Source organism: Conger conger, chromosome 6, assembly GCF_963514075.1.
Source record: "Conger conger chromosome 6, fConCon1.1, whole genome shotgun sequence".
NCBI classification, from domain to species: Eukaryota; Metazoa; Chordata; class Actinopteri; order Anguilliformes; family Congridae; genus Conger; species Conger conger.
Window position 1 is genome coordinate 21494837 of NC_083765.1, and position 23057 is coordinate 21517893.

Consider the following 23057-nt stretch of genomic DNA (forward strand, 5'->3'; position numbering starts at 1 on the left):
CCTTATCTTTGTTGTACAGGTAGCAGTTCAAATTGTACTTCCCTCTAGGGTCTTTCAGCGAACTTATCCCTGGTTATGGATATGCACTTTGTTGTACGTCGCTCTGGATAAGAGCGTCTGCCAAATGCCAATAATGTAATCTGCCTCACGGTTCTACATGTTCTGAGATGCTTTTCTGCTCACCACAATTGTATAGAGTGGTTATGGTAAATGGTAAATGGTTGGCATTTATATAGCGCCTTTATCCAAAGTGCTGTGCAATTAATGCTTCTCATTCACCCATTCACATACGCACACTCACACACCAACAGCGATTGGCTGCCATTCAAGGTACCAACCAGCTCGTCAGGAGTATTTGGCGGTTAGGTGTCTTGCTCAGGGCACTGCAACACACCCAGGGCGGGATCAAATCGGCAATCATCCAACTGCCAGATGACTGCTCTTACTACCTGAGCCAATGTCGCCCAATGGTTATCTGAGTTAACATAGTTCTAGGGCTGACCTTGTTCAATAAGGTGACAAATATGTGACCTGACTGTACTCTGCTGGGGCTGCTAAGGTGACCTTACCCAGACTTTAATCACACCTTACACCCCAGCAAGACTACTTCAGTCCACCAGCTCTGGTCACCTTGTGGTGCCCTCATTATGAGCACCAGGTGGGTGAGCTGCACATTCTCTGATTTGGTTCCTCAGTGATGGAATGACCTTCCGCCTACCACTGCGCTACATGTATGTTTTGCTATTCATAGATTTGTTGCTTCTCACTTAAGTCGCTTTCGATAAAAAGTGTCTGCTCAATGAATAAAATATACATTCAAAATGTACCCATGGATAATAGAACCGAACCCAAATCGAAATCTCTCTGGTGCAGATTTGACAAGTTTCAACAGACCAAGAATTTTTGGTTGGCTGGGAACAGGTTCCAAATCTCAAGTTTCAGTCATGGAAAAAAGAGAGGCACCCTAACCGAAATCTCTCATGTCATCTTCTTAAGTTCATACATAACAAAGCACATTTGATTTGTGTCAACAGGTAGACAGTGGTCAGTGTTTAACATTTAATTTAATTAATTTCTCTTCTCTAAAACAGAAATTAATTTTCTGTTTTCAGTTCTCTGTTTCATTTCTCTGTTTATGTTTTACTTCATGTTAGTGGGATGTGATTCTTGGTCACATACAATTCTTAGACTTGTGCCTGGTCCCATTTTGATCTCTACAAATTCCTGGGGCTCTAGTCCTTAAATATTTGCTAATCTCAAAGGATTAGATGGAGTGGACCAGGTGGAAAACATCTGGTGACTTCTAAATTGTTTGTAAAGATTAAAAAAACTGGAAAGGTAAGTACATGTTATTACCAGACTATTCAGTTCTGCAGAAGCCAAACCACTTGAAAAAAAAAAAAAAACCCCAACAATCAACCCCAATCAAAATGATCCTCTTTTGGCAAAGAGTTATATTTCATATTTGGCAATACAGGACAGTGAAGTAACAATAGATAATCAGAAACAGCCTCTTCCCCTCCTATCGCCAATGATCACTTTTGTGGTGAAGACAGCCTAATATTTTTTCATCAGAAAAAGAATGTTGTAATTTCAAAGTGGTCTGTGAAAAGTTTGTATGTATATCACCTGGGAAGAGTCAACATTTTAAGCTTCATTATGACGCACAGACAGCTACTGTTTAGACTTAAATACATGTTTCCAGCAGCATTGGTGTTTTTCTGTTCTAGCATTGTCTGATAATCCAGAGAAGACAGATTTGGGATGATGTTTTGGGATAATTTTAAAAATGACAACATATGTATATATTTTTCAATTGGTCTCCTTTCACCCATAATTGATGTCCAGGAGCTTCATATTACACCCAGGAGCAACGTTGCTAGCCATACCATTATGGAAAATACTCCCAAGTTAAATGTTCTGTTCAAAATGTGAAGTAAAATTATAATAAGTAATTGTGGTAAAATGTACTAAAATGTACTAAATGCATGAAGACGTTCCCAAAGCGCACACATCAATAAAGCTCCCTGTATTGCATATCCATTGTGTGAGTATTTCATTTGAATGAATACTGCTTTATAAATGGACTAGTACACATCCAACACAGAGGATCAGTGTAATATAATCTATTAGATAAAAAGAGAAAATATTAGATATAATCCTTTTGTAATATTTGACTGACACAATAAACACTAGTCATGCTTTATGTTGGTTTTCAAATGACTAATTGTTGGTAAAGAAACAGGAAAGGTAGGTTGAGTACATGCATAGTATTACCAGACTATCCCATTATTTCTGCATAAGCTAAACCACTTTGAGAAAAACAATGTGTAAGCCAGTAATAAGTAACATTTGGTGTCATTCGCTGGTCAGCTTGCTGACTTCCCCCTCCCGGAGCATGCATTGTTAGCCCCCACCTTTTGGCACACATGCCTGTGGGGGAGAGCTAGAGAAGGGCTCCTGGAGGAGTTTTCCTGGGACCCCTGGGGAGCCCCCCTTCTCTCACATTCCTTACAGGGTTTGAGCACAGGAATACTGGAGGTGGCATAAAGATGTTTCATGATAATCCCAGGTCAGAATATAGTAATGTTTGGTGTTATTCTGATTGGTTCAGTGCGACTGGTGTAATAGTCTAGTTTTTGTAACAGTCTACCTTTGATATCATAACCATCCAGGAGCCGAGGGGAAACTGGGCAAAAGCTGTCTCTGTAGAAGCCATGTGTTTTAGCTCCCTGACCAAGGTCTCACTGGTGCGAGTTTGGCTGTAAATTATAGATGGGTGACCCATTTTTAGGGTCAAGAACTAAGGCCTAGATTTTTTGAGATAAGGAGAAGAAACCAAGCAATCTGGGGTTTTGTCTCCTTTCCTTTCATTCACCCAAATCAGGTTTATCCAAAAGGTATATTACCATGAGAGGCACAAAACATATTTACAGCATAATGCAGTTATCATGAAAACTCCCAACTACATTCATAGATATAATATCTTGCAACCTTCCCCCCCCCCCCCCCCCCCGACCATCCGACATCTGATCCACTCCTTACAGAGCACACCTCAACCCACAGTCAGCCCTACGACACTGGGTATCCAAAGTGGGGCTCAGGAAGGGCTGCCATTTGTGAGGAGCCTGAGAGTTGGGGTTTCTGGCATGTGTCAAAGGAACAGAGGACAATACTACCTTTTGGGGAGTTTCAGGCCATCGGTGCCAAGGAGATAAGGGGTAGATATATGATGGATATATGAGTGGTTTAAGGTCAGTTAGACCACAAGGACCATTAAAAAACTCATGGGAAAAGAATGCGTCCGTGACCCACTACCTGGACATCTCCTATGGGAAAGGCTAGGACACTACCACAGTGCCCCCATTTGGGCACTGCTGTCATTACACCGGTGACTGCTCTCCTAGATTAAATATTCAAAACTGCTATTAAGATAGTAAATAGACCCGGTAAAACCTTGAAAACATTGTCCATGTGATCCTTGTATTATTGCATTAAGTCTTATGTAATGGTAACAGGGAGTGCATGTAAAATGGATAATCAGGAGGGAAGTTTCATGATAACTGCAACATAATAAAACATAAGGGCAATCTGTTTGGTATGGATGTGATCCGGTAAAATCAAGGAATCGGATGAGATACATTTCATACCAAATGGAGTTTAATAAACCATAGTTTCAGTAACTCAAGGGAAAACCTGCATGTCCTCTCTTGGTAATCATCTCATTTTCCCTACTTAACAACCCCCAAGGGTGGGGGTCTAAATTCCAGATTTGATTACCCCTCCAGGTTGATTTACGGCACTGCCGCCTGGTTTCAAACGTATGATTTGGCATAAAAGCAAGGGAGACAGACCAATCTGGGAAGATCGCATTCAACTTCCGACACAGCACGTTCTATGTATGTGTAGCAACGGAAGATCGCATTCGACTTCCCACACGGCATATTCTATACTCTGTGTTTGTGTGTAGCCAAAGCAGGCTAGGTATGATTATTTACTCTATCTCTATTCTTAATTTGTGTATTTTGTAACTGACTGTGATATTCTAAAGCTAATAACCAACCTGTCGGCGAATAAACTATTTTGTATGTAACTTGCGTGATCTCCATGACTAATTCATCTTGTACCTTTTCAGCCTAAATTACAACTGAATACTCAGGGGGACGATATTGATCAAAGACCGACTGATCAGTGGCTTGGTGCTTTCGTGGTGTTTCCAAGCTGGGAAAGGCAGTCAAGTTCGGCCCGTAAAAGGATTGGTGGTGTATGGCTCTTGTAATTTGACGCGAAGGGAACCCATGGGCGTTTATACGCCGGTTCCTGTCAAGTTAACTCTAAGGAGCCCTCTAAATACACGCCGACCTGGGCTCGCAACTATCATGGCAGTATTTTGCATGTATTGTGTTGGCTAGACCCTCAGCCTCTGAGTTCTACCCTCAGCGTCCGTGTGACTACATCAGTTAATGTCAATTCATATTTGAATGAAAAACAGTTAAAAGTACTTGCTAATGGTTAGCTAGTACAAAGTTTATCCTCTGGTTTGCTGATGAATAAATATTCGCAGAATAAATACATTAGTTAATATTTCAATACATGAACTAATGAAAAATCAATTTCATGCTTAATTAACGCATTAGGACATCAATAAATTAGCGTTAACAACTATAGCTAAGCCAAGTGCCTTATTGTGAGTTGAGACCAAATAAACTGGTGTTAACTGGACTGTGCTGTTTCAGGTTACTAAGTGTAAGGCGGCGGTGGCTTGGGAGCCACGGAAGCCTCTTTCACTCGAAGAGGTGGAGGTGGCCCCTCCCAAAGCCCATGAGGTCCGCATTAAGGTAATGTTCACACGCAAGCGTCGCCACGGTTACAGAAGTAGTCCTTCTGATAGTAAACCATTATGCTGGATCACTGCTTCTGCCAGAGAAACACTTTTCTCAATATTACCTATTAAACATGGTGTAGAAGTGTGTGTGTGTGTGTGTGTTTAGGAGGATATGTGCTCATTCAGACTGAACAGAAGGTGAACAGCTGTTGTATGGTTTTGGGACAGATTGTAGCCACTTCGGTGTGCCACAGTGACCTACAGGTCCTGAGAGAAACACCACTCCCACACCTTCCCGATCCTCCTGGGACATGAGGCAGCTGGCATAGTGGAAAGCATCGGCCCCGGGGTCACCAAATTCTCCAAAGGTGAAAAGATTTGTTAGCCATTAGGTGTTGTAAACGTGTTGCGCTGTGAGTTTTTCCCTTTAACCCACTCTGTACCCTGCTTCTCTTCTGCAGGAGACACGGTCATCCCTTTTGGCGCAGCTCAGTGTGGGGAGTGTGAATACTGCCTGTCTCCAAAAACGAACATGTGCAAGACACACTGGTATGGACTTGTCTTGGGCACAAACAAATCATTTTGAACAAGTCTTTAAAGTGAACATCCTGGATCATCACATTATTTCTCCGTATGCCTGCCAGCTGCCGCTGAAAACACAGCTGCTCACTCACTGGGTGTAATGTTGGTCACCGCAAACTCGGACAGACAAGATGCTGCTGATTATTAGCAAACCACCAGCCACTGAGGTGGAGGCAGGGAACACTATGGGAGAAAGATTGAGGTGGCTCTACACATAAGCTCATACTGTGTCTCAATATGTGAGTAAATTTTTGACAGGAGCCCACCCTGCTGGGGTGTTAAGAAACTGTTTATTTTCATCGAGATAGTGAAGCGACAGACAACCGTGTGACAATCCAAAATGTACTGTTTGTGCCTTCTAGGCAAACTGCTCTTGTAAGGTAAATGTGTATTTTCGTCACCTGCAGGGAGGAATTCCGGAAGGGGGTACTTTTGGACGGGACCAGCCGGATCACCTGTCAAGGGAAGCAGATTACGCAGCTTTTTGCCTTGGGTACTTTCTCTGAGTACACTGTTGTCCCAGAAATCTCACTGACCAAAATCCGGAAGGACGCCCCCCTGGACAAAGTCTGCCTGTTGGGGTGTGGGATCTCCACAGGATACGGGGCCGCCATCAACTCTGCCAAGGTGGCAATTTTTGCCAAGGAGTTAAAAACACTACACTTTGTTACAGCTGCAGGGATTCACAGCTCTAAGTCTCAACTTCATAGCACTCATACATACAGTCGCCACTGGGGATGCCATTTAGCTCGGTTACAAAAATAAAATGCAATACATTGAAACATAGATCATAAAACACAATAACAATCACATTGGTAACATTGAAAAGAGGGTGTTTTTCACAGAAGTGATTGCAGCATTAACCACACTTACCTGGCCAAAAGGCAGCAAAAAACAAACAAACATGATGGTTACATACACATGGCAAACTTTGATCAGATTACTGAGTTGCAATCAGTTTTACAAAAACATTTTCCAAAACTACAGTGTTTTTTTGTCCTTTTGAACTGAAGCAAACTCACCACAAGAAATGAATTCACCATAACAAATCATACTGTCTACCACCACCCCCCACCCCCAGGTGGAGCCTGGGTCCACGTGCACGGTGTTCGGTTTGGGAGGCGTGGGTTTGGCGGCAGTGATGGGGTGTAAAGCAGCCGGGGCATCCAGGATCTTTGCTGTGGACATCAACAAGGACAAGTTCCCCAAGGCCAAACTGTTGGGGGCGACTGACTTTGTCAACCCCAAGGACTAAGACAAGCCCATCAACCAGGTGCTGGCAGAGATGACCAAATGGGGGGTGGACTTCGCCTTGGAGTGTGTCGGCAGCGTGGAAGTGATGGTGAGATTGATGAGCAGACACTTTCTGTGACTTACCTGTCTGACACCTGCCATCAACTGCGCTGGTAAAATGTGAATGGCACCTTTGTAAAATCACTTCAGGTAAAGGCACCAGTGAAATTACTAAACTGTAAAATGGGTAGCAAGGAGGGTAGCAAGGAGGTCCTGTGTTCGAATCCCAGTCGGCTGGGGCCTGGAGTTTGCATGTTCTCCCCGTATAAGTGTGTGCGTGAATGGTGTGTGTGCCCTGCGATGGACTGGCAACCAGGAGCTATTGGGAGTTAGTTCTCTTGCTCAGGGACACTTGGCATATCCAGGGCAGGGGATCAAACCAGGAACTCTGCCACATGACCGCTCTTACCTCCTAAGCTAATGTTGCCCTACACTTGCGATTCGCAAATCTGACTTATGAAGGTTTGTCAAGGTTGCCGCTACCTTCTGTGTTCTGGGAATAATGTGCTACACTGGCTGAGGTGAAACTGTGCTCTTCTCCTTTAAGAGAGCTGCTCTGGAGTCGTGTTGTAATGCCTGGGGGACCTGTGTGATCGTGGGGTACGTTCCGGAGAAAGACATGACCTTGGCACCCTTAACCCTCCTGCTGGGCCGTACGCTGAGGGGAACTTTCTTTGGGGGTAAGCATGTCAAATGGAGGTTTGAAGAATTCTACTTGTGCTATTGTGTAAATGTGATATTGCTATTGCTATTGATATTTTCATGTGCCATTTGAAATCAGGATGGATTTTATTTTCTCAATTAATTTGGTCAGTGCTCTTTGTGTGGTTCTCTGTGTGCCTTAGGGTAAAAGTGTTCTTTTTCTCATCATGTTATGCTACATGTTTGAAAGTGTTGTTTTTCTCAGCGCTGTTTGTGTGGTGCATTCCTGTCCTTCAGGATGGAAAAGTGTGGAGAGTGTGCCCAAGCTGGTGGATGACTACATGAACAAGATGCTCAAGGTGGACGAGTTTGTGACCCACAACCTTCCCCTGGAAGAGATTAATGAGGGTTTTGACCTCATGACAAGTGGAAAAAGGTAAAATGCGTAAAAATCCTAAATGGTTAAAGAACAGAACAACAAAGAAAGAACATGAAAACAAAAGGTTGAAAGACAGTAAATTATTTTGCAGGTGTAACCCTGCAACAAAAAAAAATTACACCTGGCCATAGACCAGATTAAGCCACCTAAGGCCTTGCACCTTAAGACTTGCAGTTCACACTCTTCAGGTTTCCCCAGAATTAAGCTGTACAAATAAGACAGAGACAGGTATTCCAGTTAGACTGGGCAATATGTTTTAAATAGATTGACTCATTAAAGAGGAATTAATCAATAGCACATCTTCATTACAAAAATAGGTAATATAGTTAAAAGCACACAAGCCATCAGCATATAGAGAGAAAGGTGAGACGGGTGCGTGGGGGTTGGACCCAAAAATGCACGACTCAGAAACAATAATGGAATAAAGTCCCGTCAGGGCTTTATTTGGGACGAATCCCAGGAGCGTAGTCACAACAAGCAAAGTCCATACACGTAGATCCAGCCAAACAGACGATAAACAAACAAAAAGTACGGTGCCGAGGGAAGAGGCAAACTCGTAGTCGGTAAACGTGCAGGGAGGTCCGGTAGCAGGAGAGCTGTCAGCGGGGCTGAAGTACAGACGAACAGCAGGCAGAGTCGTAGTCGAGGGCGATGCGGAAGTCGAAACCATAAAACAATCAGCGAGGCAAAAGTACAAAGACGGTAGGCGAGGACGTGGGCAAAAACAAGCGGTGGTCAACAAAACAGAAATCAATAAACTATGGTCGGTAAACAGGCTTGGATCGTAACGTGTAATCAATAATAGTAATGCTCAAGAGTTGCTTTGGAGTTCAAGAGGCAGACAATTTCGCAGTGAACAGTAGCGCGACTGGGCTATAAATGCGGGTGTAGACAGGTGTAGACAATTAGTTAGAGCGTAGCAAGGAAATGGAAAACAGGTGCAATGGATGACAAGTTTAACAAGGAGATTAGTAATCGTTAGTAATAAACCTATCCTGCCCTAGCATTAGTAAATTAGTAAATGACATGCACGAGAAACGTAAGGTAACATGAACACATGATTAGTTTGTTAGTTTCTACCCAATCCTGATCTAGCGTTAGTAGTCTTAGTAAATAGACAAGTGGAAACACTTAGGGAGTGAATGACAGAAGGAGAGAGAGAGAAAAGGCGGAACGCAAGGTTTGCGGAAAGACATGTAAAAGTGTATGCATAAACAACGACCAGTTAACGTAACAATAAACATAAATCAAAACATAACACAAAGCGAAACTAAGACGATAACAATCAACATAACAAGGTAATATAATCGTACAAAACATAACTAGACATGACAAGAAAATAAATCGTAACGAAACATAACTAAACATGACAAGAAAATAAATCTTAACGAAACATAACTAAACAACATGACGAACCTAGACTAACATAATACATGATAAGACACTACGTGACTAAGACAACATGAATAAACATAAAACATGGCGAGACAGACCTGAAACGTGACAAAAGGCAGTGTTTGGATAGTTTTGCTCTGTTTGTTTGCTTGTTCAAAAAAAAAAAAAAAAAAAAAAAAAATGGCCCTTGTCCTTATCTTTGTTGTACAGGTAGCAGTTGAAATTGTACTTCCCTCTAGGGTCTTTCAGCGAACTTATCCCTGGTTATGGGTATGCACTTTGTTGTACGTCGCTCTGGATAAGAGCGTCTGCCAAATGCCAATAATGTAATGTAATGTAATGTAAAAGGCAGGGAAATAGCAAGTGCAGGGTACTGGCAGTCCTAAAGTGAGCAGAGTTAAGCAAATAGTTAATTTGGCCAATGAGAGTAGTTACCTGGCATACAGGGAGAGAGAGAGAGAAGTTCAACACAGCAACCACTCCGCGTGCTCCAATATCTAAGAGTGTATCAAAACACACCAAGGCATACACGGCAAACCACAAGAATGATTTGAAAGTGCTTATTAACTTTTTGCTTAGTTCACCTCATACAGTGCAGGAATGGAACCACCCAATGCCCCCAATACACTGGAACCACATTCACTGGCTTCTGTTGATAGAAAGGAGAACACAGAAAAGTCAATACACTAAGCTTAATGCTCAAACTAGTGGACCAGCCAGTACCCGGAAGCTGAGCTTAGTGGGAAGAAAATCTTATATAAATACAAGCAGCCAAGGGCCATCGAACATTGCCCAATCAAACACCTAATTTGTAACAAATCAAATAAACAAAAATACATAAAAACAACTCAGACAAAACAGCAATGGCAGACTCCGTAGTCACTGTTTGACACACGCCCGCACTGCAGCCGAAAACACCCAAAAGGAGGATACCTGGCGACTCGCCAGGATTCCCATCTATTCCCCACAAATGGATTCCAGAATGAACAAAGAGCAAGCCTTCCACAAGCTGCCTCTTCCTGGTTTTATCCTTGCTGCTTTTAGCGTGATTGCGAGATCAAAACCAGCTGTGCAATGAATGATCTTGAGCTCACAGTAGCTACTGTGGCAAAATGTAAACAACTACCCGGGACGTAACCCGGACGTACTATTCACAATGACCCACTGGTTACACAGGCAAACTGAGAATTATGGATTCACACTATTGCTACTGATTGATGAATGTTTGATGTGTGTGGGTGTGTGTGTGAAATCCTGAAGATTTCATTTGACCGTAATTTGGCACACTCTACTATTTAGCACCTCAAAGATATCTCTTGCTGAGCTTTGTTAGGGTTGGAGTGAAAACCTACAGGATGGTAGATCTCCAGGAACAGGGTTGGGCAGCCCTGCTCTAGCTGTTGAATGAGGTGTACTTTGATAGGGTTCGAGTGAAAACCTACAGGATGGGAGATCTCCAGGAACATGCCATCATGCTCTATATCATTAGTGTATCTACATTTTCACAATGCATCAGCTTTTTTTGTAAGTCCCGTTCACTTCAGCCTCAAAGAGTAACCACCCTGCAATCCACACTCTTTTATATAACCAAGAGATCAATAGATTGTTTTCCAGTGTGCTGTGTCTGGGGAGCATGCGGCCCGTATATTGAAGCAGGAATACTGATGGAGCTGGATAGCTGTTCTGAGTAAAACCCCAGCTCTTTTTACTTCAGTCCATGTTCCAGATTTAGGAGGGTCATAAAGCCATGTTTACTTTATGGATTGCAGGTGCTGCACATCACTCTGGTGGTGTTAATTGTTGTGAATTGCCGCTCTTGTCTCTGACACACTTAGATGCCTGGGTGCATTTGTATAAGTTTTCTCACGATGCCTGTGTTCCTTTTTTCATATTGCATATCCAGTACAGACTGAGACTTATGTACAGTGGGATTTGATCCCTTGCTGATTTTGTTGTGTTGCCCACTTACAAAGAATGGAACTGTGTAGAATTTTAATCATAGGTACATTTTAACATTGAGAGACAGAATCACAAAATAATCCACAATAACAACATCATATACATTTTATAAATGTAATATCATATTTTCACATGAAATAAGTATTTGATCCATAGAACAATAGGACTTAATACTTGGTGGAGAAACCTTTGTTGGCAAGCACAGAGGTCAGATGTTTGTTGTAGTTTTTCACCAGGTTTGCACAGATCTTGGGAGGGATTTTGGTCCACTCCTCTTTGCAGATCCTCTCCAAATCTTTAAGGTTCCGAGGCTGTTGCTTGGCAACTCGAAGCTTCAGCTCCCTCCACAGATTTTTGATGGGATTTGGGTCTGGAGACTGGCTAGGCCACTCCAGGACCTTAATATGCTTCTTTTTGAGCCACTCCTTTGTTGCCTTGGCCGTATGTTTTGGGTCATTGTCATGTTGGAAGACCCATCCACGACCCATTTTCAGTGCTCTCACTGAGGGAAGGAGGTTGTCGGCCAAAATTTCCTGGTACATGGCCCCATTCATCCTGCCCTCGATACGGTGAAGTCGTCCTGTCCCCTCAGCTGAGAAACACAACCAAAGCATAAGGTTTCCACCTCCATGCTTCACAGTGGGGAAGGTATTCTTGGGGTTCTACTCAGCATTCCTCTTCCTCCAAACACGGCGAGTCGAGTTGATGCCAAATAGCTCTATTTTGGTCTCATCTGACCACATCACCTTCTCCCAAGCCTCCTCTGGATCATCCGGGTGTTCTTTGGCAAACTTCAGATGGGCCTGTAAATGTGCTTTCTTCAGCAGAGGAACCTTGCGCGCGCAGCAGGAATTTAATCCTTCACGGTGTAATGTGTTACTGATGGTTCTCTTCGTGATTGTGGTCCCAACTGCCTTCAGGTCATTAACAAGCTCCTCCTGTGTAGTACTGGGCTGATCCCTGACCTTTCTCATGATCATTGATATCCCACAAGGCAAGATCTTGCGTGGAACCCCAGATCGAGGGAGATTGGCGGTGACTTCGGGTTTCTTCCATTTTCTAATAATTGCTCCAACAGTTGTTAACTTCTCACCAAGCTGCTTGCTTATTTTCTTGTAGCCCATCCCAGCCTTGTGCAGGTCTACAATTTTGTCCCTGATGTCCTGAGATAGCTCCTTTGTCTTGGCCATGGTGGAAACGTTGGAATCTGATTGATTGTGTGGACAGGTGTCTTTTATACAGCTACATAACGATGTAACGAGTTGACACAGGAGTTTTGGGTAATGAGTTGAGATTAGGAGTGCTTCTTATTGGAAAACTAACTGGTCTGAGAGAACCAGAATTATTGCTGATTGGTAGGGGATCGAATACTTATTTCATGCAAATGTATAAAATGTATATGATATTGTTATTGTGGATTATTTTGTGATATTCTGTCTCTCAGTGTTAAAATGTACCTATGATTAAAATTCTACACAGTTCCATTCTTTGTGAGTGGGCAAACCTACAAAATCAGCAAGGGATCAAATAATTATTGCTCCCACTGTACGTGTTTGTCTGAACAGTGTCTTATGCCTGTAACCAAAAGGGAGTGTTCATTGGTTTGGGGAAAGAGGGGAAACAGCCCCATAAAAGCCAGGGCACCCTGTATTTCAGGGTGTGGGATGTACAGTAGATTTTTCTCCAGTGTGCTATATCTAGGGGTTTGCTCAGTGCAGTTATGCAGTAACTCCTGCTTCACGATATAGGCACCTGGGGGGTTATGTGAGTACTTGGGGATACAGGAACATGGTGTTCTGCTCTGTAGGATAGCAGTAGGCTATCTTGTTTCAAATTGCAGACAGCCGATGTGGCTTCAATAAGGAGATCTTTCAGGGCAAGTCAGGTTCTCATGGAAATGTGAAGGTTACTGTTGAATGATTTCAAAATGTAAGGTTTTATTGATTTCATTAAGTTGCAGGCAGGTTTTCACCACAGATTACCCATTTTCTCCCATCTTTTGAAGGATGCCACTACTTTTGGCTGGCACTGTATTTGCACGTGTGTGTTTGTGTGTGTTATGTATTGTAGGTGTTTGTAAGGCAAAGCTCATTCACACTTTAATAAGATAAATGATAAGAGACCGTTTTTTCAAGACCCATTCAAGTATCAGTTTCCATTTTGAGATGCCATCCAGCATGGATATACATCGTATATCCCAAAGGCTTCACAGCATAACAGGCTTCAGAGCCCTGAGTGACATGTCTGTGTTGTGTACTGGTGTAGACTTTGCCGGCCATTTTGCCGGCCATTTTGCCTTACTTATTACCAGGAGTGTTTGTATGCATGTCAGGACACATAGTGTATCTGGGACCAGCTTATATTTTCCAGCCTGAGTGGCCTTATGAGCGGTCACTCACATCTGACTGTCACCCAGATTGACAGGTACAAAATGACTTTATTGTGCTTTCAAAGTCAAGTACTGAAAGCATTATCACTCAGAATCAAGGCTGATTTCACTCAGTGATTTTCTTTCTCTTTCCAGCATTCGAACGGTCATCAAAATGGCCTAAAAGAGGCAGGCTGAAGAGAGATGGCTACCCAAACCCACACCACGGCTCCACCGTGACTGAAGCCAGAATCATGTACATGAAGTCAAATGGCAGTTCTGATGACTATGGCACAATAAAAAAGAGAATTATTAACATAAATACACAGACTTTGGACAACCTGTCCTGCCTGTGATTTGATAAGAAATCAACCTTTGCTTTGACCCCATAATTAAAGAATGCAAAGCATGAAGAGAAAAGGTTGTACGTGAAAATGACTCTCAGCGTGGCCATTCTGCCAATTCAGATGCTTTGGTTTCGTGTTTCATCTGCAAATGTTTGCTGAATGATCTCCACAATGATCTCTCACAGTCTGGACCCAATCCAAGCAAATTGCTCACTTGTACAGACACTTACACTCTTTATTAATCTATGGAGCAGCATGGTTACTGAACAAATTCACGTTATGTACTTTGCTTTAGGCTGACACACCCTGGCTCCAGCGTAATCAAACCTCACAGTCACAAGTTCCATTCTCTTAGCATTATGCTACACTTTGCACGGATTATGCATGTCCGATAATGCAACCATGCATTGCTGCAGTATTGTCCTTAGTTATGGCCTCTTCAAGAATAATTATAAGATACATCAAACTGGAACAGTTCATCTTCAGTGGCAGGGGGACAGAACTTTCATCGTAAGGGGGTTGATTGTACTCTTCGAGGGTTCTGATTATCTGTATATTTACACTAGGACTCGGAACTGTACTGTCCTCTCAGGTCCTCTTAGAACTCATACTTGCGTTAGATTTGCACTTCATTGTACGTCGCTCTGGATAAGAGCGTCTGCTAAATGCCATGTAATGTAGTGGGTTGGAGCTCAGCATCTGGCTTGTCTACATAATCTGTAATGACCCCTGACATTCTTACACTCTGGTATTTCAGCATTCAAATGTGCTGAACGGGTCACTGCTGTGAGACGGCTGCCCCCTAGTGTGCCACCCAAGACACTACAAGCAGCACACTCCTTTCAGAGCATCTAAATTAAGGTCACTGGGGAGCCACATTCATTTCATCCCCAGTTTTGTAATCCGTCCGTTTGCTTTGCCAATTCGTACCCTCAGTTTCTGCATTTAAATGTTTTCCAATGGTGTCTAGGATCGCTCTGTATGTTCCTTTTGCTAATGCCACCTACTGTTCAAGAGAATACAACACAGTTGATATGTTCCTGAAAATCTACCATCCTGTAGGTTTTCATTTTAACATTACATTGGCACACCTGATTCTACTACTCGATGCAACTTGAGATTCCAGCAGCTCAAAGGAATCTCTAGCTCACTGGTGCCCAATCATGTGTCATGGAGAGCCATGATGTGTCATGGAGGGCGGTGAACCAGAAACCCACCGATGCCCCTATACTGCATATTTGAGCCCAGTCTGCACATACTGTACCACCAACCAAACAGTGGTTGTGGAAAAGGTAGTGACAGACAGTCAATGTTTACACAGAAGATTGAGCTGGACTGTCTCACAGAGGTCCATCCATTCAACTACTCATCCAACCCTCTGAGACGTTATGGAAACATAAAGCCCCCCAGGGCTGAATGCATTTACAGTGCTGTCCTTAAGTATTTGGACAGTGACACATGTTCTTGTTGTATTGGCTCTGTACTCCAGCACATTGAATTTGCAATAAAACAATGACTTGAGGGTTTTTACATCCATTCTTCCTATACAACATACAGAGAATCCGCCCCTTTCTCACCCCCTACTCGACCCAGCTCCTGGTCCAAGCGATGGTTCTGTCCCGCCTGGACTACTGCAATTCCCTCTTGGCTGGCCTCCCAGCGTCCGCCATCAGACCCCTCCAACTCATCCAGAATGCAGCAGCTCGTCTGGTCTTCAACCTTCCCAAATACTCACACGTCACCCCCCTGCTTACTTCCCTCCACTGGCTGCCTGTCATGGCTCGCATCAAATTCAAAACATTGGTGCTAGCCTTCCAAGCAGTTAAAGGGTCTTCCCCAGCTTATCTGCAAAAAATCATCAGACCCTACACCCCTGCCAGACCTCTTCGTTCAGCCTCCACAGTCCGCTTGGCACCTCCCCCTCTCAGAACCTCCACCTCACGCTCACGACTACTGTCTGTTCTGGCTCCACGGTGGTGGAACGAACTCCCCGTTGAGGTCAGAACTATAGAATCTCTCCCCACCTTCAAGCGCAAGCTGAAGACACACCTCTTCAAGCAGCACCTCTCCCCATCCCTCCCTACCTCCCTGTGAACCTTAATTGTTGTCTCTGTGACTTGCTTTGTGTATCGGTATTTTAGTTGGCTAGGTAAGCAGTGTTTGGATAGTTAACTTTGGTGACTTTTGCTCTGTTTGTTTGTTTGTTCAAAAAAGAGAAAAAAAAAAAAAAAAAAAAATGGCCCTTGTCCTTATCTTTGTTGTACAGGTAGCAGTTGAAATTGTACTTACCTCTAGGGTCTTTCAGCGAACTTATCCCTGGTTATGGGTATGCACTTTGTTGTACGTCGCTCTGGATAAGAGCGTCTGCCAAATGCCAATAATGTAATGTAATGTAATGTAAAATATTGGGTGAACAGGGGAAGAATTGTAGGATACATAGTCCCCTCAATCTTAGGGGACCAAAACTAATTGGACAATTGGCTCCTCAAATGTTTTCCGGACAGCTGGTTTGAATTTCATTGTTAGCTCATGCACAAAAGAGCCTATATTATGTCTACAGTTGATTCTAGGAGTGCCATCTGCATTTGGAGTCTGTTGCTGTTGTCATGAAGCGTGAGGACCAAAGAATGCCAGTAAAGCAGGCCATCATTAGGCTGAAAAATGAAGAACAAATCATTGACATAGGCAAAATATTTGCCATGTAAACATCTACATTGTTAAGAAGCAAGAAGGCACTGGTGAGCTCAGCAATGACCATGGAAGACCAATGTAGTGGACGTCAGAAGAATAACCTCAGAGGGTTCACCACATGATGCAAGCGCCAGGCAAGCCTCAAGAATAGAATAGGTTACAGTTCACAAAAATGTACATTAAAAAACCTATGTTCTGGACAGATGAGATGAAGATCAACCGGTACCAGAGTTATTTATGATCCAAAGCATACCCCCTCATCTGTCAAGCGTGGTGGAGGTTATGGCTTGAGCATGTATGGCAGCCACTGGAACTGGCTCACTTGTGTTCATTGATGATGACACTGCTGACGGCAGCCGCAGAGTGAATGCCGAAGTATATAGAAACATCTTGTCTGCTCAGATTCATATAAATATGATGACTTTATTTCAGTTTGTGTGCACTTTTGGTCCCCTAAAAGTGGGAGACCTACGGGCTGTAATTCCTACATGGTTCACCCAATATGGATTTAAACACCCTCAAATTAAAGTTGAAAGTTAAAGTTGCACGATTGTTTTATTTCACCCATTTTGTTGGCTGAAGTGCGGAGCGAAAACAACAAAGAAGTGTCACCATCCAAATACTTACTGACAGCACTGTGTTTTCTGAACTGTCCCATACAACTAGCTTGTGCAATGTTCTTGTGTGAGGCTGCAGAATGTTACTTCCCTCAAATAATATAGCTTTGTCAGAGCTGCATTGCCCAACCTCATATTATTTACAGCTGAAACTGGAAAACACCTCCACTTCTGTTCTTGACTGACCAAGTGACCTCAATCCAATTGAACATGCATTTCACTGGCTGAAGACCTGACTGAATGCAAAACAAGCAGGAGCTGAAGAGGCCGCAGTACAGGCCTGGCAGAGCATCAGCAGGGAAGATACCCAGCATCTGCTCATATCTGGGTCATAGACTTCAGGCAGTGTTTGATTGCAAAAGATTTGAAAATTATCAATATGATGACTTCAAATTAGGGGGCTTAGGAGCTGCAATTCCTACATGGTTCACCCAATGTGCATGTAAAACCCCTCATCTTAAAGTTGAAAGTCTGCACTTTAACCACATGGTGATTGTTTTATCTCAATTTATTTGTTTGCTGGAGTACAGAGCAAAAACTAAAAATCTAAATACTTACTGACTGCACTGGGTTTTCTGAACTGTCCCATACAACTAGCTTGTGCAATGTTCTTGTGTGAGACTGCATACTTTCACTTCTTTCAAAGAATAAAAGCTTAATAAAAGCTGCATTGCCCAACCTCACTTTATTTACAGCAATATCTGACTAACACAATAAACTTACACTATTCATGCTTTAGGTGGATTAACAAATTAGTTCAAAATTGTTGGTCAAGATTCTCCAAAAGAGAGAATTTTCTTCTCCGGAGAGAGGTGAATGTTATTATCAGACTAACCCATAATTTCTACAGAAACCAAACCAGTTTGAAAGCACAAAATCGCATCATCAGCTGCGATCTTATCTTGTCACAATGATACCTAACTCAGAAATCTACTTCCTTATTTTCTCATGGGGAAAAATGTATGTGCAACACAAGGACAGTAAAGCTGCCCAAAGACCTGCTTAACCTGCGTCACAAACAACGCAGCAGCCAAGAACATTTGTGAAGAGTATTTTTTTTTCCACATATACTCTTCACCTTGACTGAAGTTATATTTCATATTTGGCAATGCAGGACAGTGAAGTAACAATAGATAAGCTGAAACAGCCTCTTCCCCTCCTATCACCAATGATCGATGTTGTGGTGATAATAGACTAATATTTTATCAGAGAAAAGATGTTGTAATTTGGGAGTGTTTCAAGAAAAGTCTGTATATATATCACCTGGGAAGAGTGAAGACGCAGACAGCGACTGCTTAGACTTCTACTACTTTATTGAGTATCCAGCAGCATCAGTGCTTTTCATCAGAATAACTTTACTGTAACATTCAAATAAGGTAAGAAATCATTTTAGATTCACTTTTGAAAATACCTGAATATTTGCATTTTGGGGGCGGCAGGATAGCCAAAGGTTATAAATCTTCATTGTAGTGCATCACCTGTAATATTCACACTTTTCAAAGTAAGAAATCCTCTGCTTGTGATTCCAGACATGGACATACATAATAAGCTTTAAAAAGCTTGAGGAAGTACATTACATTCATATTTATGGATTTACAGTTTCAGAAAGGCAAAATGATGCATGCACAGTGAATCAAGGATCAGGAATCGGATTTATAGTGGCTACATATAAACTATGTTTAGAATTGCTTCAGTAGAAGTAGCCCAAAAAGCAGAAAACATGCCTAATTAACTAAGTTATCCCAACATTACTATTGTTGGATTGTGTTTAATAGATAAAAGGAATCGTATTGTAAACCTTAGTGTAAGTCAGTAACCAGAGACCAGATGTTAGAAGTAACGCCATTTACTACCACCATTTCACACACTGTAACTGTGATTAAAAAAACTTCCATTTATCTGATTAGAACATGGCCAAGGCTGCAGTCAGGATGCCGTCCCACCCACCAACAGATCTGTTGATGGGATCCCGCCCAACAGGGGAACGGTTCATGGGAACGCGCCCAAGGGAATTGTGGGTAGGATATGTGAACTACGTGCCCTTGGTGGGCACTTCTGCCAACATAGCTCTCTACTACTATTGCTAGTACAACTAAAAGTACTAAAAATGTTACCAAAGTTTATCTACTACTACTGAAACAACCACTGCTACGAAAGTTACATAAACGTTTGCATTTTCAACAGGCTGAGAATTTCATAACGTGTCTCTGTTTCTATTCAGATTCAGCTGGAATCCGTGACCTGAAGCCAGGGTCCATCCTTCAGAACGCCAAAAGCCAGACAGTAGTCGGGTGCAGTGCCAAAGTATCCAAAGATATAAATGACTACATTATACAAGCAGTAAAACCAGGGGCGAGCGCCACTGTTAAAGTTACTAAGGCAGCCCAGGCAGGTACAAATCTATACACAAACCTTTCCACGTCTTTTGAGGCTCTCAGGGATAAATTGAAAGAACGTCGTATAGACTTGCTAAAAGATGTACAACAGAACCGAAGGTCTACCCGGGGAGAACACGTTTTCAACAATGCCCTGCTTGGGTTATATGGGTCGATAATTGATTTGTTCATTGAAAGGCACGTCACAAACGGTAACAGAGTGACAGAGTTTTTTTTAAATCAAACTCTTTAAGCTTGTAAGTAGCCTACAGATGTTGCATTGCTTTATCATTAGTAGTGTAGGGACTACAACTTCCACATTCCCACAGGAAAATTCTGCGACGTCCACCACGAATGACGTCTAACTTGGTTCAGCCAATCCCGTAATGGCGGGAGCAATAAACGGTCCCGTATAAGAGCAAGACACGTTCTTGGGATCTCTCTTCTGCTTTTTCTGCTTCTTCTGCTTCTTCTGCTTCTTCTCTTCGACGCACCCTTTTTTGCCATTCGCTTCAGCTCATCTGCTCCGAGACTCGGACAGAGGCTGAAGGCTGCACAGCGCACTACCAGGCCTACGGACACACCCAGTTACCTCGCGGTAACTACGTGGCCTATAGTGAGTGGAAATTGTTGTACGCGGAACGCTACATCAGTTTACCCCAATAAAGCTCAACAACGAAACAGCAACAAACTTTTACACCTGGAAAAGGACCAGCGGATCAGACGACAACGCGCTGCTAAGACGGGAACACCCCAGCCTGCGCATCTCTCCCGGACACCATTCACAGCACCATCGCCGCTTCTACAAGGACAGCATGTCTTTTGGATCCAGCAATGCGTATGGACTCAGTAAGAAAACAAACATTCAGGCATAGCCAGTGTTTAGTTTAGTCTTAACTGTTTTTGTGAATCTGTGTTTCAATATTTACCATCCAACCATTGTAATGCGTTTGGTTAGCTACATATATATGTACGTGAATTGATTCGCCGTCTTTTGCGCATATATAGAGTAAAACTATGCAAGTAGTCCCTTCTCACAGCTAACTCTAACTCATTACCACACCCAGAACTCTAGCTTACTCAAGCTAGCTACTCCCACCTTTCCTTTGTTCAAGCGACACGCGCGCTTGCTCGCGCCCACATACACGCACACACACACCCTAACTTCCCCTACTAATCCCCGTTAGTTTATCTGTTCTGTGTTTAATAAATAAATAAATATATTTTATTGAACCCCGGTGTCAGTTTTGGAATCGCATAGACATGAGAGCCGAGTTAAAGCAGTCTTTCGAAGAACTTCCAACCTTCAGGTTATCGGTATGTTCAATCATTAATATTGGTTATTTTAATTAATTAAAATACTAAATTTGTGGTTGGATATTTCTGATAACAGTAATTTTATGAGACTGATTACTTTTTGCAGTTATACTGCAACACAACGTTTAACTGGCGCCCCGGTTTCGTAGAGAATAAAATCCCTGCGTTATTTGGCGGCCCGTGCGAGGACCCTACATAATTTGGAGTCCCGTGCGAGGACCCCTACAGTAGTAGTAGTAGTAGTAGAAGTAGTAGTAAACACCGTGAGTGAAGATTTATTTATTTATTTTCCAAAACTTAGTTTAAGTTTCATTTTAATTTTTAGATTTTCAATGTTTTATAGAAGACAGTGCAACTGTGTCCTTTTATACTTTTTAAGGTAATGCATTTCCTCCTTTCTCAAAATGCGCGAAAATGAAGGGGTTTTATTTTATCCCGAAATATTTTATTTCGAAATGTAACCACTGCATAATGTTTAAAATTAAAGATTAAAAATGTATCTTTAATAATTTAACTTAAATGTATATATATTTTTTTTACTATTACCATTGAATTAATTTGCATGTTCTTCTGTAAGATGTTAAAATATCTTTCAACTACTGGTGGAGAAAACAATGTAATTGTTTGGGTGTTGGTGACATCTTGAAGGGTTTCATTAAATACATTGTCTGCAAACGATTATTGCAACTGTGTCCTTGAAAATGGTTTGATTTGTAAATGTTTTTTGATTATTTCCTGATTACTATACATGTTATTCTCAGGCCTCAGGTAAAATAGCCTGAACATACCTGCACTGCTCTGGGGGTGGGAATAAGGTTGTGTTGTGAGAAAACTACCGTTTTTAACCAGACAAACACTGCTCCATTTCTGGGTGCTGATTTACATTATTTTTAGTTTCTTTTGTTATTTTCAAAAGTAAAAAATACAATGGCTTCTCTACTTAATGCATGATTGATATGGATATATTGAACATGCTGATTTGTAATAGTTAGTTCTCATATGCATAATGTAGGTTTCATGAACAGGAGTCAGATATATATGTGCACAAACACCCACACACACGCACACACGCACACGCACACACGCACACACACAAATTCATAGATGCACACAGAGGCGTCCAATCTTGTCCAAGAAGGGCTGGGGAGGGTGCAGGTTGTTGTTAGTCTCATGATGGGCTAAAACCAAAGCCTGCGCCCACACCAACCCTTTCTGGGCAAGATTGCAGATGCCTAGTCAAGCAGAATACACACTCATCTGAAAAGTATTAAATGAGACTGTGTACTGACAGGAGAAGAGTATAGAGGTACTCCAAACACAAACATGTATATTAACATTTTGGAAAAAGGCAAGCATTTCCTGGATGTGTTTATGTATTAATGGATCAGAGAATGTGTGGAATGTCTTGCTTTGCTGTGGTCAGCAGTTTAGCAAGCCTACCAGTTAGATGGCAGCAGTATTCACTTTGAGATTTAACGAAGACTGTGCATTTTTCTTCTCAAAGATGATGGCTTTTATTTCACTAATATTTGTCCTTTTTGCAGCCTTAAGCAATTATATTCATGGTGAATTATGATTATTGGTGAAGAGAAACGTGAATGTACTTGAGAGAATTACGAATTGATTTAAACATAATTCATAATAAGTTGAATGAATCAATCCATGCCACATCATTCAACATTCTACTGTGAACTTGAATTTTCAGTTGAATTTAATTTGTTTTTCTTGATCATCATTGTGGAAAACAAATTCCCTTTGGGCCAACATAGGTTTTTCATTCAGTGATTATAAACAAAAATGAATTTACCAGAATTTTCCACTTGTGAGTGAGATTTTGTCTATATAAAGGAAATTGTGAAGGCTGAAGTGTTCTTGTCAAATAGAGTTTATTTTGTGCATCTTCTTATGAAACCAAATCTTCCATTTTTGGTTCAAAGTGACAAAACTTTCACCACTGTCCGAATTCTTTTAAAGATATTTTTATAGCTTTATTGGACAGTATATAGAGACAGGAAGAATGGGGGCGAGAGAGAGGGAAAGACATGCAACAAATTGTCAGACGGTCGGATTCGAACCGTTGACGTCGCGGCTCACAATGAGCATGCGGTCAGTGCTCTGCAGGCTGCGCCACCGAGACACCAACACTGTCCAAATTCTGAAATACAAAATTACAAAAGTTGCCATAGTTAAGCCAATCAGGCTTCACG

The 23057-nt window shown here is 42.1% G+C and overlaps 1 long non-coding RNA gene and 1 pseudogene across 1 annotated transcript; both read left to right on the plus strand.

Moving 5' to 3' along the window:
- The first annotated feature begins 647 nt into the window (after positions 1 to 647).
- Positions 648 to 13687, plus strand: LOC133131504 (alcohol dehydrogenase class-3-like; annotated as a pseudogene).
- A 4472-nt stretch (positions 13688 to 18159) lies between these two features.
- Positions 18160 to 21310, plus strand: LOC133131661 (uncharacterized). Its single transcript, XR_009709033.1, has 3 exons — positions 18160 to 18534; positions 19066 to 19176; positions 19380 to 21310. It is a non-coding gene; the product is annotated as an uncharacterized LOC133131661 (long non-coding RNA).
- Positions 21311 to 23057: the final 1747 nt, after the last annotated feature.